This window comes from Coptis chinensis, chromosome 9 (assembly GCF_015680905.1).
Source record: "Coptis chinensis isolate HL-2020 chromosome 9, ASM1568090v1, whole genome shotgun sequence".
Taxonomy (NCBI): domain Eukaryota; kingdom Viridiplantae; phylum Streptophyta; class Magnoliopsida; order Ranunculales; family Ranunculaceae; genus Coptis; species Coptis chinensis.
The window spans coordinates 19,722,137-19,737,864 of NC_141464.1; the positions used below are offsets into that span (position 1 = coordinate 19,722,137).

General features: G+C 34.9%; 1 long non-coding RNA gene and 1 pseudogene across 5 annotated transcripts; both read right to left on the minus strand.

Annotated features, from left to right (window-relative positions):
- Nucleotides 1-502: 502 nt before the first annotated feature.
- Nucleotides 503-2,889, minus strand: LOC147475141 (uncharacterized). Of its 4 annotated transcripts, XR_015208818.1 has the most exons (6): nucleotides 2,769-2,889; nucleotides 2,576-2,684; nucleotides 1,661-1,939; nucleotides 1,386-1,542; nucleotides 1,116-1,308; nucleotides 503-702 (listed from the first exon to the last, which is right to left on the minus strand). It is a non-coding gene; the product is annotated as an uncharacterized LOC147475141 (long non-coding RNA). The 4 variants fall into 4 exon arrangements; XR_015208819.1 differs by having other exon boundaries at nucleotides 1,386-1,823; XR_015208820.1 differs by lacking the exon at nucleotides 1,386-1,542.
- Nucleotides 2,890-8,487: 5,598 nt separating this feature from the next.
- LOC147475142 (putative sugar phosphate/phosphate translocator At3g14410) lies at nucleotides 8,488-14,362 on the minus strand (annotated as a pseudogene). Its single transcript, XR_015208507.1, has 11 exons — nucleotides 13,683-14,362; nucleotides 11,933-12,259; nucleotides 11,732-11,839; nucleotides 11,619-11,653; nucleotides 11,298-11,410; nucleotides 10,790-11,047; nucleotides 10,474-10,704; nucleotides 9,961-10,010; nucleotides 9,592-9,890; nucleotides 9,050-9,127; nucleotides 8,488-8,752 (listed from the first exon to the last, which is right to left on the minus strand). The product of XR_015208507.1 is annotated as a putative sugar phosphate/phosphate translocator At3g14410 (transcript).
- Nucleotides 14,363-15,728: the final 1,366 nt, after the last annotated feature.

A 15,728-nucleotide genomic window follows, 5' to 3' on the forward strand; every position in this document is an offset into this window, starting at 1 on the left:
AACGTCACCAAATATAAAATCTTCAGCAACGATGTGCATCGTCGCCATTGCTTCAATTTCGTCGCTAACTCATTTTATTGTTTTCTATACAATAGTGTCGCAAAAGAGGTGATTTTTTGCAACATTGTAAAATCGTCGCCGTTAAGAGATTATTAGCTAAGTTTTTATCGTCGGTAAAAGTCCAAAAAATTTGAAAATTTTAGTGTTATTGGCGACATTATAAACATCGCTACTTGTTCAAAAAAATTAAAAGAATTGGTGTCATTAACAACATTTCTACCATCATTAACCGTCTAAAACTGATTTTTGCCTACACCATCATACCTCTTTTGCAACAATTTTTTTTTAATGTCACTAATTCCTTATCATTTGGGACATAATTAAAAGTGCCACTAATGCTGTGTCATTCTACAAGTATTTCTTTTTTTGTTTTGGATAATCACTTGTCCCATAATTTTTTATAAAAGAGTAACACTAATTTAACCTAAAAGCACAAAACACATTGCAAACAACTTGCTGTAATTCTAACATTAATAAACTTGTCAGTTACACAATCCATTTACAAAACATGTTCCATGACATTCAATAATCTCGAAATTTAAATATATCTAAACATTTATATATCCACAAGATATGGTGATCATCAGCCTCTAACAAGATTGGTTTGACTCTGTCTTTCATTCACCGAAGTCCAAACTTGAGCTGCGAAAGAACCAAGTAAAAAAGGATGATTTAGTTTAAGTAAATAAATTGAAAACATAATCTCTCCTTTAATTAATACAATCAATTACACAAAGTCACAAACTAATCCAAGTATTAATCGTAAACTAATTAAGCAATTCACCAATGCAAAAAGAAAGACAATGATTTTAAGAAGAAATTGTTAGGTATATGTGCAAATCGAGTTGTACATGGGAGATGAGTTAGTCAGACAATGGGAGCTTCAGGTCAACCATGATTATCTGCATACCACTCTACCCATTTTGTAAATGTCTTACTTGAAGTTTACATGGCTTGTCAGAAGGAAAATATATGTCTACAAGGCTTAGATGTTCTACACTTAAAATAAAATATATTAAAAAAAACACTGGTAGTACTCAAAAGTAAGGGCATACCAAATTTTTTGTTAACTGGTGGGATATGGTAGACTCAGCTTGAATATTAGAAATCCCTATAAGATGAGACAGTGGGTCATATGATCAGCCATTCCCAAAACCAGAGAATCATTCCATCTGTTGATAGTTGCACCAATACCAAATGGGCTACTGAGCTCCATCAATTGTGATAAAATAAATTGTTCAGTGACACCTGAAGCAAAATTGACCATAAGTTCTCAACACTTTGTATAGACTGGTAAAAAAGCTATCGGTTTAAAAAATACTCACCTTACATAATTAGGAACACATGACCTCAATATAGAGGTCCCAAGGGGAGGATCATGAAATAAGTAAGCATGCCTCAAATTTCAGGAGACACAAGTCAACCCATTTAACTAAAATATCCAAGTGAGAAGACCATAGTGATTCCACACCAGTAATTAAACTATTCCACAAACAGCCCACTTAAACATCATTAAAGAGTAAACCTCCGATAAAACTCCAGAAGTTATATAAACAAAAAAAAGAACTATGAATTCGTACTACAATCAAAGACTACATACCTTGAAACTTCAACAAGAGCAAGTCTAACGCATGTTGGTGCTCGTTGATTATTGCTTGTTGGGCATCAATTCTATCTCGTGTTGATGTACAAAACACTCTGCTAGATGGCTCATTGCATCATCCGCCCTCGTCAGCATACAGTCTGGATACCACATACCACTACTGGGAGTTGTGTTACACACCATATCATAAAGGCATGCAATTAAGTAGACTACCAAACTGAAGGTTTCACACATGATATGACTAATTTGAGAGAAATCTTCTACCTGAACATACACCTATATTCCAAATAATAAATACTTATTAATCCATTATAAGTAACATAAATAATCTACTAGCTAGGAGTTATAGCTATATGGATCACAAGTTTAAGAAATGGTAGGCTCAAGCCTTTCAACACATTAGAGGGAGACATACACCCAGAAAGAGAACTGCCATATTCACATTGTTTAGTGTTTTCTCATGCGCCTTTGGCACCCAATTTGTTTCAAATTAGAGTATTAACACCCATTCCAATTGACTTGAAGTTTTGAATGAAAAACCAACTATGTTCCAATGCTTTGAAGCCTTGCAGATAACTTAAATTCCAGAATCCAAGCTATTCCAAACACGACACAACTAAAATTAAGAACACAGTAGTAGGTATTTGACAAACAAGCAATCATAGTGTCAAGCACCATCTATTAGGAAAAGAATACCAAACTATTCAATTGTGAAGAATCAAGCCGTTGAATTCTTAAAAAAAAAGATATAAGCCCCAAAATAGTAAAGCCCTTCCTTCCCAGATTCAAACCATATAAATGTATTTTGAAGTTGGGTAGTGAAGGAACTGAAATTGAACGAAAAAATCACAACTTTCCAATCTGAATTTTCTACAAAAAAGTTTCGTGAAAGAATTTTGCATTTTAACTTACCAAGCTTTGGTTGAACGAATGACGAAGGGAGATTGACCCCTCTTCTGATCTCATTCAGTTCCAATCTGATTTAAAGAAGAGTGGATCGTTCTCTTTCAATTACGGAATGCTGTGTACACAAAAAACATAGATTTAACAAAAAAAAAAAAAAATCAAACAAGAAGCATTAATTAAGAATAAACGAAAAGGTTACCTTCTATTATGATCTGGCTGAGAGATAGGGGGGAAAGAAATGGAGGAAGAGACTTGCTTGGGGGTTGGGAGGAACTGAGGAAGAGGTAGACTAGCATAGGGTTTCTTTAAGTTTGGGCTTTTTGTTTTTATTCTATTTTTGTCTTCCTACTTTTGTTGCCAATTCTTTTCTTTTGAATTTTTTACTCAAATTTCAAAGAGTCCGAATTTGTGGACAAGTCTGTCACAAACATCAGTTTCTTATTGGTTAACAGTTTTTTTGTCACTTTTAACAGTTTTTTTGGGCCACTATAGATACCCCAATTACCTAGGATCCTTATAACCGTCCATAATTCTATGACAACTACCAACGCTATTTTCATCGCTCAAACTTACAAACTATTTAACTACGCGTTTATCGTTGCTAAAAAGTTAGCTCCAATTTTTTTGATGTATCACACTACTATTTTGGACGATACAAGCGTTGCTTAAGTCATTATTTCATCTTGGGACAAAAAATTATTACTGACAATAAAAAATGTCGTTAATAGTAACTATTACTTACGTTTTCCCAACGTCGCTAAAAATTTCATCGCTGAAAAGACCATTTGTTGTAGTTTACATGTTTCAATACCACCCCTAAACAGAATCATGCTTTGTCCCCAAAGTATGGAATGAAAATAAAATATAGAAAATACCATAGAAACGTGTTTGTAAATGGGAGAACCTGAAAAAGAAGGTTAATCTATACTAATATTAATATAAAGAAATAAAAACATATGCAACTCCTCTATGAGTTCCATGAAATATTAAATAGCGCTTGGGATATAAGCGGACTCTAACATAAATAAAATAATACCATACGTTTACAAATCAAGCATGCGCATATCGTGACTCCTATAGGATTAGCTTTTGAAATTCTGCGAAATAGGGAAATTTCACGTAATTAAGGTACCTAATTACATTATGCATCCTAATTAAATCAACAAGGTCCATAGGTTTTATATTTCGATATTTATACATACAATTTTAATACATGAACGTATAATGTGCTAACATTAAATATACCACTCCTAAACAATTTGGGAGAAGGGAGTTCACGAAATAATTTAATAGCACAATTAAATTATATAACTAACTAACCTAGAATTCAATAATAGTAGGGTGGGTGGATGGGTGAATTGGGTTGTTATAGAATTGAAAAACTAATAGAATTTATTTCTAAAGGCAACTAAGATGGCAACGACGCCATTTGATAAACTGTAAATAAGCTTTTACTCCTACTTATGCTAAAGACACTAGGAAGAAATAAACTATAATTTCTAGTTTTTTATATCAAAGTTTTACTCTCAATTTATCATGTAATAAAACTAGAGTAAAGAATTCATTCCATTCCTAATTGCTTAGATATTAACTAATTCAACTAATGGTAAACAATTAAATAGCATGAGAATAATGATTTTAAATAGAACTAATATGGTGAAAACTAATCTTGAATATATTCTAAATTAAATATTAAGTTATGAATATGAAGAAAGGATTAGGGAGATTTGAATCCACCTTGATTAATTCCTAATATGCTAGTATAGAGTTTGTTGCAAACCCTAATCTTTATGTTTTCAGACAAGGTTCAACATAAAGGTTAGGTCTTTCTTATCCCTAATTATTCATGGTATGTCTATCCAACTAATAATTATCATAAGAAGAAGTTGAAATCCATTCTCATGGTGAATGAACTACCCTCTAGTCTAGGTTAATTTTACTTATTGCTAAATAGAAAAACCTAGACTTGAAGCTCTTTAATACAACTACTCTATACTAAAACATCAAGTCTTCATCAAAGCTTCAATCAAACCCCTCTAATAGAGCTTTAACTATGGTTCATTAGACTATCATGGAATAAATAATGAGATGAAGAAGACATAATTAAAGAAATACTTATATTAAAATAACTTGAAGTTTTTTAATGGTGGCTAGGTTAAGAACATAAACCCTAAAAACTATATTGGACTAAAGAGAATAGGTAGGAGAGAGATTGTTAGAGTTTTGCCTTATTCCTCTTTATATAGGAGAGTGTTAGGTTTACAATTTCGTGCATGGGCTTTGGAGCTGTGTTTTGGGCCACTAAATCAAGCCCAAAACCTAATTACTTCAGTCCAAAAAGAGTTTCTTTGTTGGAAATTACTGCAATACACTTTTCGTGCACTTTTACTGCCTTGATTGGGTCGAGGCCTAGACTATTAGAAAGATCTTTCCGAGCCAGTTGTTTTGACATATAATAGGCCCAATTACGCTGTTTGAGTTCAACGATACAACCTATGGAAGTTTTGTTGACTTTTATGCTCTATTTCTGCTCGCGTTGACTTTGACTTTTTAGTTTTGATCGAGCTCTAAAAAGGCTTTTTCTCCTTGAAACTTGGGTTTTAACCATAGAACTTCTCTAGCAAACAATTTGACTCATTTCTCTTGCAAAAGTGACATATTTCTTCACATAGTTGACTCCAAGACCTGAAATACACAAAAGTACGTAAACAGTACTAACTCTTATTTAATATAAATATAATTGGTCTAAATATAATATTATTAAGGGATTAAAACTACAGTTTTGGTCTATTATCAAACCACCCCCAAACAACATTTTGCTTGTCTTATCCCTAAGGTAAGTAACCCATCTAAAGTAGAAGATTTCAGACCGATAACTCTCTGTAATACCACATACAAATGCATCACTAAAAATCTTACAAATAGACTAAAATCCATCCTCTCTGACCTTATTCACCCTACCCAATCTGCCTTCATTGTAGAAAGATCTATACAAGATAATATTCTTTTATCTCATGAACTTTTGAGAGGTTACGATAGAACACATTGGCCTCCAAGGTGTTCAATCAAACTTGACATAAGAAAAGCATATGATATGGTCAGCTGGAATTCTATTTTACACTTGCTTGACAGGTTTCAATTTTCACCAAAGATCAAAGAGTGGATAAAGCTGTGTATTTCAACACCTTCATATTCTGTTTTGGTAAATGGGACTCCAGAGGGTTTCTTTTTAGGAGGAAGAGGGTTACGACAGGGAGATCCAATCTCGCCATATTTGTTTGTGTTGGTCATGGCGATTCTGAGTTGTGTTATTGAAGAAAAGATCCAAACCAAAAGTATAAAGTACCATTCAAGATGCAAGAAATCAAAAGTTTCCCACTTTGCTTTCGCGGATGATGTCCTATCCTTTGCAAAGGAGAAGTTGAATCAGTGCAAAATCTCAAAGTGTGTCTCCAAGAGTTTGGCCAAGCCTCAGGCCTTCAAATAAACTCTCACAAAACCACTATTATGACTGGATCCTTGAGCATTCAAGAGTCTAAGGATCTCGCAGAATCTTTGGGAGTAGAGTTGGTGTCTCCACCTGTCAGATATCTCGGTTTGCCTCTTTTCTCAGCAAGACTTGGTATCCGGGAATGCCAACCTCTTATAGATAGAGTCACTGCCATAATTGCTGATTGGAAGTCAAAACTTCTATCTCACTCAGGAAGATTGCAGTTAATTATTTCTGTCCTCAGTTCGATGCACATTTACTGGTCTCGGTCTTTCACTCTCCCTGTGACAGTGGTGGAAAAAATAGAAAATATATGTGCCAATTTCTTGTGGAGTGGAATTGCTCATCAAAGGTGTTTACATCAAGCTAGTATCTCGACTATCTGTAAATCTAAGGAGGAAGGTGGTCTTGGGATTATGAACATGAGACTATGGAACAAAGGTGCGAGCTGTGGTCTAGTCTTCAAAGTGGCTACAAAGGAGCAAAGTCCTTAGGTTGAATGGATATGGAAAAATCAAATTCGAAACCAATTTTTTTGGACAATGCAAATTCCTAGAGATTGTGCTTGGTCTTGGCGAGGAATTCTAAATAGTAGAAAAGAGGCAAAGGGACTAATCACGTACAACATAGCAAATGGAGAAGGAACACTTATCTGGCATGATCTTTGGTGTTCTCGAAGCCCACTTATTCAAGACAGTCAAGCTGCTGCAAGTCTTCAACTACCAACGGATTCTAAGGTCAGTTACCTTATCACAAAGGGGATGTGGAATGACAAGGTGGATGGTATACAAGATACTTCCTTGAAGGAATGTATAAGAAGTGTAGCCATCAATGCACATCTAGATGCAGATATAATCATCTAGAAGCCTCATCCAAGTGGCAAGTTTACAGCTAACAGTGCATATCAGGCTCTAAGAACAGTGGGAAACAAAGTAAGATGGCAGCGTCTGGTATGGGGAAAGATGGTGCAGCCATGACACTCTTTTACAGTGTGGCAGTTGTTCTCTAATAGTCTATCTACTCAGGATCGACTAGTAAATAAGAAGGTACTTACCCACTCACCCTGTTGCCTTTGTGATCATAGCCGAGAATTTTCAAACCACATTTTCTTTGAGTGTGAGTATTCAAAAGAAATTATAAATGGTATCAAAACACTGTTAGGTATCACAACTGACACAAGTACCTCAAACTGAGAGTGGTCTTCTCTGTTGCGAATCTGTAAAGGAAGTTCACAGGTGGTTGAAGTCTTAAAAGTATATATCTGTGCAACAGTCAATGCCATATGGATGGAGCGAAATTTTAGGAGGTTCCAAAATAATTCTCGATCTGCTTCAGTGGTGTTGAATAGAATCAAAAGGGAAATGAAGAATTATATTCAGGTAAATCTAAGTTCTATGATTGATTCTCCTGAAGCTAGACTTCTATGTCAATCCATTGGAATTCAGGTCCAATACAAGACAAAGGCAACTGTGTGGTGTGTGTGGGATCCTCCACAAGAGGATAGAGTAAAGCTGAACACTGATGGGGCTTTAACAGATTTAGGGGCTGGTCATGCAGGGGTTACCAGAGATAGTAGAGGAAGAGTAATTGATGCATTCTCAGGATCGGGTGGAGAACAAACAGTAATCTTCCAAGAACTAAAGGCTATTGAAATTGGGCTCAGTAGATGTCTTGAGTTGGGTCAAAGAAGGGTAGAAGTTACATCAGATTCATTACTCGCTATTCAAATCCTTAACAAGATTGCGGCCCCTCCTCGGAGTTGCTTGGATATGGTGGTGCATATAGAGAGTCTATTATTAAATTTTCTTTTTTGTTCTTTTTCCCATGTATATAGAGAATGTAATAAACCTGCAGACCTCCTTGCAGGTCAAAATGTTGGATTCCTCACTACAACAGATGAGGTCTTTTGCAACGCTTTAAAGCGTTGCAGAAAATTTAAAATCCGTAGCAAAAGATCTTTTGCAACGCTTTCAAAAGCGTCGTGGGGACGTTGCTGTCGATGGCGACGCGGAAGAGAATTTGCAACACTTTTAAGCGTAGCAAAAGTCATAAGCACTTGCTACGCATGGAAGCGTTGCTAATGTCTTATAAGCGTAGCAATTGATTTTCCACCCATCTGTCCTCCAAATAAATATTATTTAATATAAAATATATTAGCAACACTTTAACCGTTGCAAAAGACTCTACTTTTGCAACACTTTCATTGTGTGCCAAATGCTTATGCCTTTACTAACGCTTTCAAGCGTTGCAAATAGTTGTAGCTATGGTACTATGAATCAACCTTTGGCCACCCTTTTATGTGTTGCAGAAAGTTATTATTGATGTAAAGCTTGATTTTGAAATTAGTTCAATTTTATCCTGAAATCCTATTTTATAATTTATTAAACATCATATCTAAAGAGACATAAAACATTCAAACACATCTTAATCAATAAAAAAATTTGACAAGTTCAATAAAAAGAAATCATACTTCTTACATTCCAAGTACAAAAGTATCATTACAAGCATTAGATGTTTAAAAGATGTGAAGTTCAATGCATCACTACAATTATCCTTTTCATCACTTAGTACTCCTAAAATGTTAATGTCTATTGAACCGTTGTTGAGCATTCAATTCTTCCATTGGACTCGAAAATCCTCCCTCAAATCTATACGTATGACATTAGTACCCTACTGATTCAATGTGGTGAACTCTGCAATTGCAAAAATGCTAACAGTAAGATTCATATCTAATTTGCAATGTACTCAAAGAAGTATTTAAACGTCAACAAACATGCATAAGTAGTAGTCCATATATGAAGAGCCTTTTAAGAAATAAGAACTAACTTCAGATAGCATCTGTGAAATGATAATTTAAAGATTTGGTAGCATTTTTGCAAACACCCCTATAACTTTGTTATCCTTTTTACGTAATTGTTTTTTGTGAAACACTATTATACATGAAGAATTGTTAGGTGCTTCAAATATATCATGCATGGTTTATTACTTACATGCTGAATTATAGATGTAACATACTACATTCCCCATCTATCACTTTAGATGAGACAATATAGGTAAGCGTGCCAGCCCTGCAGGTAATGAATACATTAAGCACGCAGTTCAGACAATGGAATAATACATCCGTTTTTTACCCTCAGAAAAATAGAAGTTACAGTGTGAAAAAAGCTTCAGACAACCACCAAAAAAAGAAAAGAAAATATATTTGTATACTTGTATAGTGAGCTAGTATTAGAGGTAATAATGTAACTGTACTTCAAGCAAAGCCAGCACCTCAGAAGGATGAAACCAAGTAACCTCATCCACGGCTTAAGCACCTTGAGTTATGAAAGATAGTAAAATTGTTTGACAATAAGAATTAGTCACTTTTTTAAATCATCTATAAAACTGCCTATAGAGGTGGGGGACGGAAAAGGTCTGTTGAGCATAAAGAAGCCCAGTTCAATAAGTTGTTAAAATGTGCAACAAAGTGAACTCCTAGTAATATTTTGTTTTCAATGCAAGGAGAAATTCATTGACTTGGGTTAGATCATACTTGGGAATGCTGAAGTGATCTGGGTTCTGCCTCCAATGTTGACATCAGTAGGATTCGAAGAAATATGACAACTTCTGGGCAGAACTTCTGCAACTATCTGGCGACCTGCAGAACCATGGAGCACAAGAAAGATCCAATGGCAATGTCACGCCCATGTGTTATTAGACAATACATCAGATACTCGCACATCAATAAGCCAGCTGGTGTCATGACAACATGATGGAAATCAGAGCATGGAAATATCATGGACCATATCCTCAAAAGAAATAATGTCTTCATAGAAGGCCAAGAACTCGTCACTGCAAGATGTATGTGCATTAGTAAAAAAAACTAGTACAAGGAAGTTGTTTTGTTTAAGCTGGAAAGTACCTCACAAAATTGAGTTCCGGTTTGATGTATGTGTCGCCGAGCACAAATTGCTGCAAAGTACAGAGTGTCCATGCTCATCTCCATCAATGGTTTAACCAACAAGTTCAAGAGTTTGAAATTCAATGGCTTCTTATCCGCAATGACAGTCAAAATACTATAATAAGACACCATAAAAAACCTAAGAAAAAAAATAACAATTCATTACAAGAACACTTGCTTTTCTTTTTATTAAATGCCAAGCTTGTCACATACTCGAGTGCAACTTAAACTTAGATCCAGGTATGCCAGACTAAAAACTAAGCTTAATTGAACATCAGGGTGAATTTTAAGGTCACAAGCACAACCCAAAAGATGATTAACTTCAGAACTTGTGTTCTGACGCAAATCACCCTTGTTTCAAGCAGCCCCAAAAATGTGTAGTAATTGTTACCTAAAAGAAACTGAAGTTTTAACTTCATTATATTATACTAGTATTACCCCACAATATTAAAAAGGGTTTTTGTAGTTACTTACCAATTCCATAACCAAATAGGTTTACAACAGTTAGCTTTGTGTCAGCAAACAGAATGGCTGACAATAGGACTGCCACCCAATCCTTGATAACTCCCGCGACACGAATAGTCAATGCACTTGTGTGTGAGATGACAAGGAACACCGATAGATTCAGTGCATAAGTACAAAGGCCCATTCGCATTCATCTTTGGCAGCTCTAGAAATATCCATGGGATGAAGAGGCATAGAGCACTGCAGAAAACAATATTTTGTCATGGAGGCAGCTTTTCACATAAGAGCTGGAAATCAAACTTATGAAAGAAAGTTCTACACATACCTGCACGGACTGACATAGTACATTACAGATATAAGATTTAGTTTGAAACCCTTTTCACAAATATCTCCATGAAAATTAGCCTCAACGCCTCTCCAACAACACTTCCCATTTGGTAAACCACTCCGATCCAGTTAACATTTACTTCTCCATATGAAGCAACAAGAATGCCAAAACTGATTAACGACATTATGAAAAACATTCTGCAGCTCATAAGTTCAAGTCCTGCTGCTACTCTGAGAATAAAGACAGCTACAGGCACTGCACATTTGAAAGCTTACATTATGAACAATTGCCCCAATAAATGGTTGTATACAGGTAAGAAGAACACTTCAGACTGTGTGAAGGTTGGGATACTTCAATCTCTAGCCGTGTAACAATTACCCCAGCTGACGCAGGGGCACTTGGACATACTTACATGGACAAATTTGACTCACGTACATACTTACATTAAAGGTAATAACATAGGCACATAGCTATACAGGGGTAGTTGAGTTTGGAGAAAACATACTGATAGCTTTCAACATTTGTGCGAATGCAACAGAAATATACATATATGCAGTGTTCCCCAGCCACAGCGTCATCGCAAACATTGCACCAGTTGGGATAACTGAAGTAGTGTATCTGAACACTAAAATTAGAATTCAATTCATGAAACTACCCTTTCATATCAATTATCAGATAACAAAAATCTTATTCTATATAATCGGTCCACTATATGCAATTAATCCCTGACCGATTTCCAGTGCTTATTATCTTAAACTACATTCTAACATGAAACAAACATTTCTAAACAACTGTAATAATGAAAAAGGATTTGTTTGATGCTTACATATCTAAAGTCATTCCCTCTTCAACGTTCATAATCTGTAATAACACAATCAAGTTAAGCAGAATCCTATAAACAAAAACTAGTATGTTCAAACAATATATAAATATATGTACCTTGAAAACTTTAGTTAACAAAAAACACAATACAGATGAAAACACCATGTGTAGTAGAGTCGATCCAAGTGGGTATGGGAAATTGATTTGCTTTGATGGTAATACCCACTGCATGCATGCATCCACGTAACAAAAAATGTCAATCAAATTAATCATACATATAAATGTATATGAAATAGATTTGTTTCAGCTGTGACTGACCTTATTAAAGAAAATCTGACTGCTGGATAGAAAGATGTATAAAAGAATGTAAATGTAAGTGAGAGCTCCTTCTCTGATTGTTTTTGCCATTCTATTTGATCCGACTTTTTCGGAAAACTTGTGTTTCTTGGATTGGCAAAAGTAGCGAGATCGGTTTATAATTGTGGTTGACTCTTCAACTTCACACTTCACTCTCTCGTTTTTCTTGGGATGTGGCCGAAATACCATGGCGGAATTTCGGAAGATATTTCAACGACTGTAAAGCCTAGCTCAATGTTTTGGTCCATGGTGAAGCCCACGGGTTGAATTTTTTTGAGTGAGCCTGAACTGATGAAAAATGTTGGAAATTTCAGCTGACAAAAGTAAACTAGAAACTGGGCATAGCAGAGAAAGTGAGCAGAGTATAAAATTGTTGTATGGTCATTGGCACTAAATAAAATCACGACAATTGAAAAAACTGCCAATCACAAATCACAACTCTTGTGGGTGAGGTTCCAAGTGAGAAGCCTTATTGGCTTTAGGTTCCTGAAATCTTACTAAAAGCTTGCACTATAGGGTTAGAATCATATTCAATACATAGCTAGCATATTTGCTCCACCTACTAACAAAATGCATGTCTTTGGCGGGGATGCCATTAATTATGTACCAAGATGGACATATGTTATGTTATGGGTGTCCACATACTATCACATAGATAAGTCACACTCAAATCACATGCATCTATAATTCCATATTTCAAATGATTTGTATACTTTGTATGACAAAAAACAAACACTAGCACACATTTTTGGTAGAGAAAGCGTATAAATGACACCAAAATAGATCAGATATGAAATGAGCCTAGCATAACATAAGCTAAAGTAGGCAAGAGTGCGTTAAGTCAGGACCTAAGTTCCATTTGGTGTTAATGGGCTCCCTTGTTTCACTCTACTAAAAAATGATAAAAGAAGCCACTCACAAATATAATAATACATTGATGTTGAAACTTATGAAGCTTTTGTTAAAACAATTACTAAGCCCAAGAACCTAAAGTGCAGCACTATTACTAAGTCCAAGAAGGCAAGAACCCATACCTCTCTGCTAGCTTTTCTCTGTGAGTGGGCAGAACCTTAATTCAACTAGTTATTTGAACATGCAACAAATATATTAATAAATTCCTCATAGGCAACACATCAACTGATCTGCACCAAAGGCAATGGAACATGGTCTAATCCAACCAGCTCCAATCAATGTGAACGCAAGAGTTGATAGGAGGAATTCATACTGAACCCAAGCATTGTTACTAAATATAAAACAAATAACTAATTATTAACCCAAAGTTTCCCATTGTTAACACAAACAAATAACTAATTAATACAAAGTTCCTAAATTCTACCATAGTAGTATATTTCCCTCAACCCAAACCAAATTATTAACACCACCTTTTTCCATTTCTCCTTCTAGATAAACAAAAACCAACATCAACCCAATTTTCCCCATCTATGCTCTTTATTCAACTAATTTCACAATCACTCCAAACACACATTTGACAAAAAATCAAGAAATGACTAAAATTTAAGTAAATGGATCATGAAATGACTAAAATTTGAGTTACATTTATAGAGAAGCTAAACAGAACAAAACCCAAATCAACCAAATCATTAAAAATGGAAAAAATAAATGTGTCCATCTCACAAAATCAAATTTTTATCCTTGTATAAGTAAATGAACCATTAAATGATTTTTTTTAAAAAAAAAAAAAAAGGCTCACATGGGATTTTGTAGAATGAAGGAGCAGCAACATCTCAGAGAATCCATGAAGTGATAAGAGAGACCAGGAAGACAACCATAATCAAGTCCAACAGAAACCCAAATGTGTATATTAGACGAAAGCCTTAAAAATTGAGAGGAAATGGTAAAGCCATACCGAAGAGATAGAATGCTGCACTTGAAATCCCAAAAACTGAAGCAACAGAACTTCCCAATACCTAAAATCCCAAAATTCAGACCCCTCTTCTTTGAATCTGTGTTTGTGAAACACAACCACAAACATAAACAAGCGGTTTCATTACCTGAACAATAGGTTTGAATGGCTGTTGAGGTGGAGAATTGGTGTTGCTGGTGGAGAGATTTCAGAAGAAAGTGATACTGTCGAGTGCAGACGAAGAGGCTAAGTCTAGGGTTTTCTATTTTGGAAACAAACTACCCCTCTTTTTGCTTCGTCTTTATTTTTTTTTTAATTTTTGAGGAAAATATGGGTGCTAAATAACGAAATGATAGGCGCGGAAAGAAAAAATTAATAGTGCATATTATCTACAACGGATGCAAGGGTGGGCAATAATTTTCTTTCAAAAATTGATTTGAAGAACCAGCTACGCAGACAAGGGTTGCCAATAACAGAGACTATCAGCAACGCTCGAAAGGGTTGTCGAAGCTTTTACCAAATTTTGGTATTCACTGTGAGCATAGAATTAGCAACACTTATTGAACCGTTGCCAAACCTAGCTATTGAACCACATATTTTTCCCTATTCTTAAAAGTGTCCGCAACCCTTTCAAGCGTTGCTGAAAGTAAATAATATTTGCTACTCTTAAAAGCGTAGCAAATAGTAGCTAAATAATACAAAAAAATTAATTTAATTATTAGAAAATGCGAGATACATATAGCAATGCTTAAAACTGTTGCCCATAATAGCATCTATTACCTATTCCAAAAAAGCAATAGCAACGTTTTAAAGCGTAGCAAAAGATATTTATTGGCTACGCATTGTAAGCGTAGCAAATAATTTCGTAGCAAAAAATCCCATTTCTTGTAGTGCCTTCCTTCTTTGTTAACTGTTGGTCCTCCTCTAACAAAGGAACTACATATAATGATAGAGGAGGACGCAACTGGAACACCTTTTGTATGTTTTATTTAAGCAATACAGGTGGGGATCTGTCTAACTCTAAAAAAAATATATAAATATATATATATATATATATATATATATATATATATATATATATTTATGGGGAGGGATAGAGGCACATTCTTGTCGCATTATTATAGCCACAAAAATTAATCTAAGCAAAATCATGGACTTAAAAGTTAAATTAAAGGCTAATTTTTTGTAGATATGATCTCCCCATCATGGAGAACATGCTCACAAAAATTGAGCTCATTCAAAGAAATCTAACATTAGAACATGCTCACAAAACTTTTAGACCGTTAGATGAAAAGTTCAAAAAAAATAAACACAAATGAACATTAATTTTACATGGTTAGACATATCCAAATATTATGATTTTTTGTGAGAATGATCTTCATGGTAGGGAGATCATCTCCACAAAAAACTAGGCCATAATTCATTTGTATGTCGAAAATGTGGCTATAATGTGCGCATAATGAATGTGCCTCTATCCCTCTCCTATATATATATATATATATATATCCACAAGCAAAGATGAGAAATTAAAATAAGTGACCAAAAATGGAGTTCTAACTAATCTCGTTTTGCCGAGTGCGATTGCATTGACCATATGCAATAAGACCTTAAACCAATATGATTTTTCTAGTGGACGAGTTATAACCTCGTGAGAGTTTTACAGAGAAGATACTTGATAAGAGCCCAAAACTGTAGTTTTAACCCCTTAATAATATTACTTTTAGACCAATTATGTGAGTAATAAACAAGAGTTAATGCTAATTACGTGTTTTTATGTATTTCAGACATGGAACTCAATTATGTGCAGAAATGTGCCACTTTGGTGATATAAAGGAGCAAAGGGTTGGTTGCTAAGAAGTTCTGTGATAAAAGCCAAGATTCAAGGAGACAAAG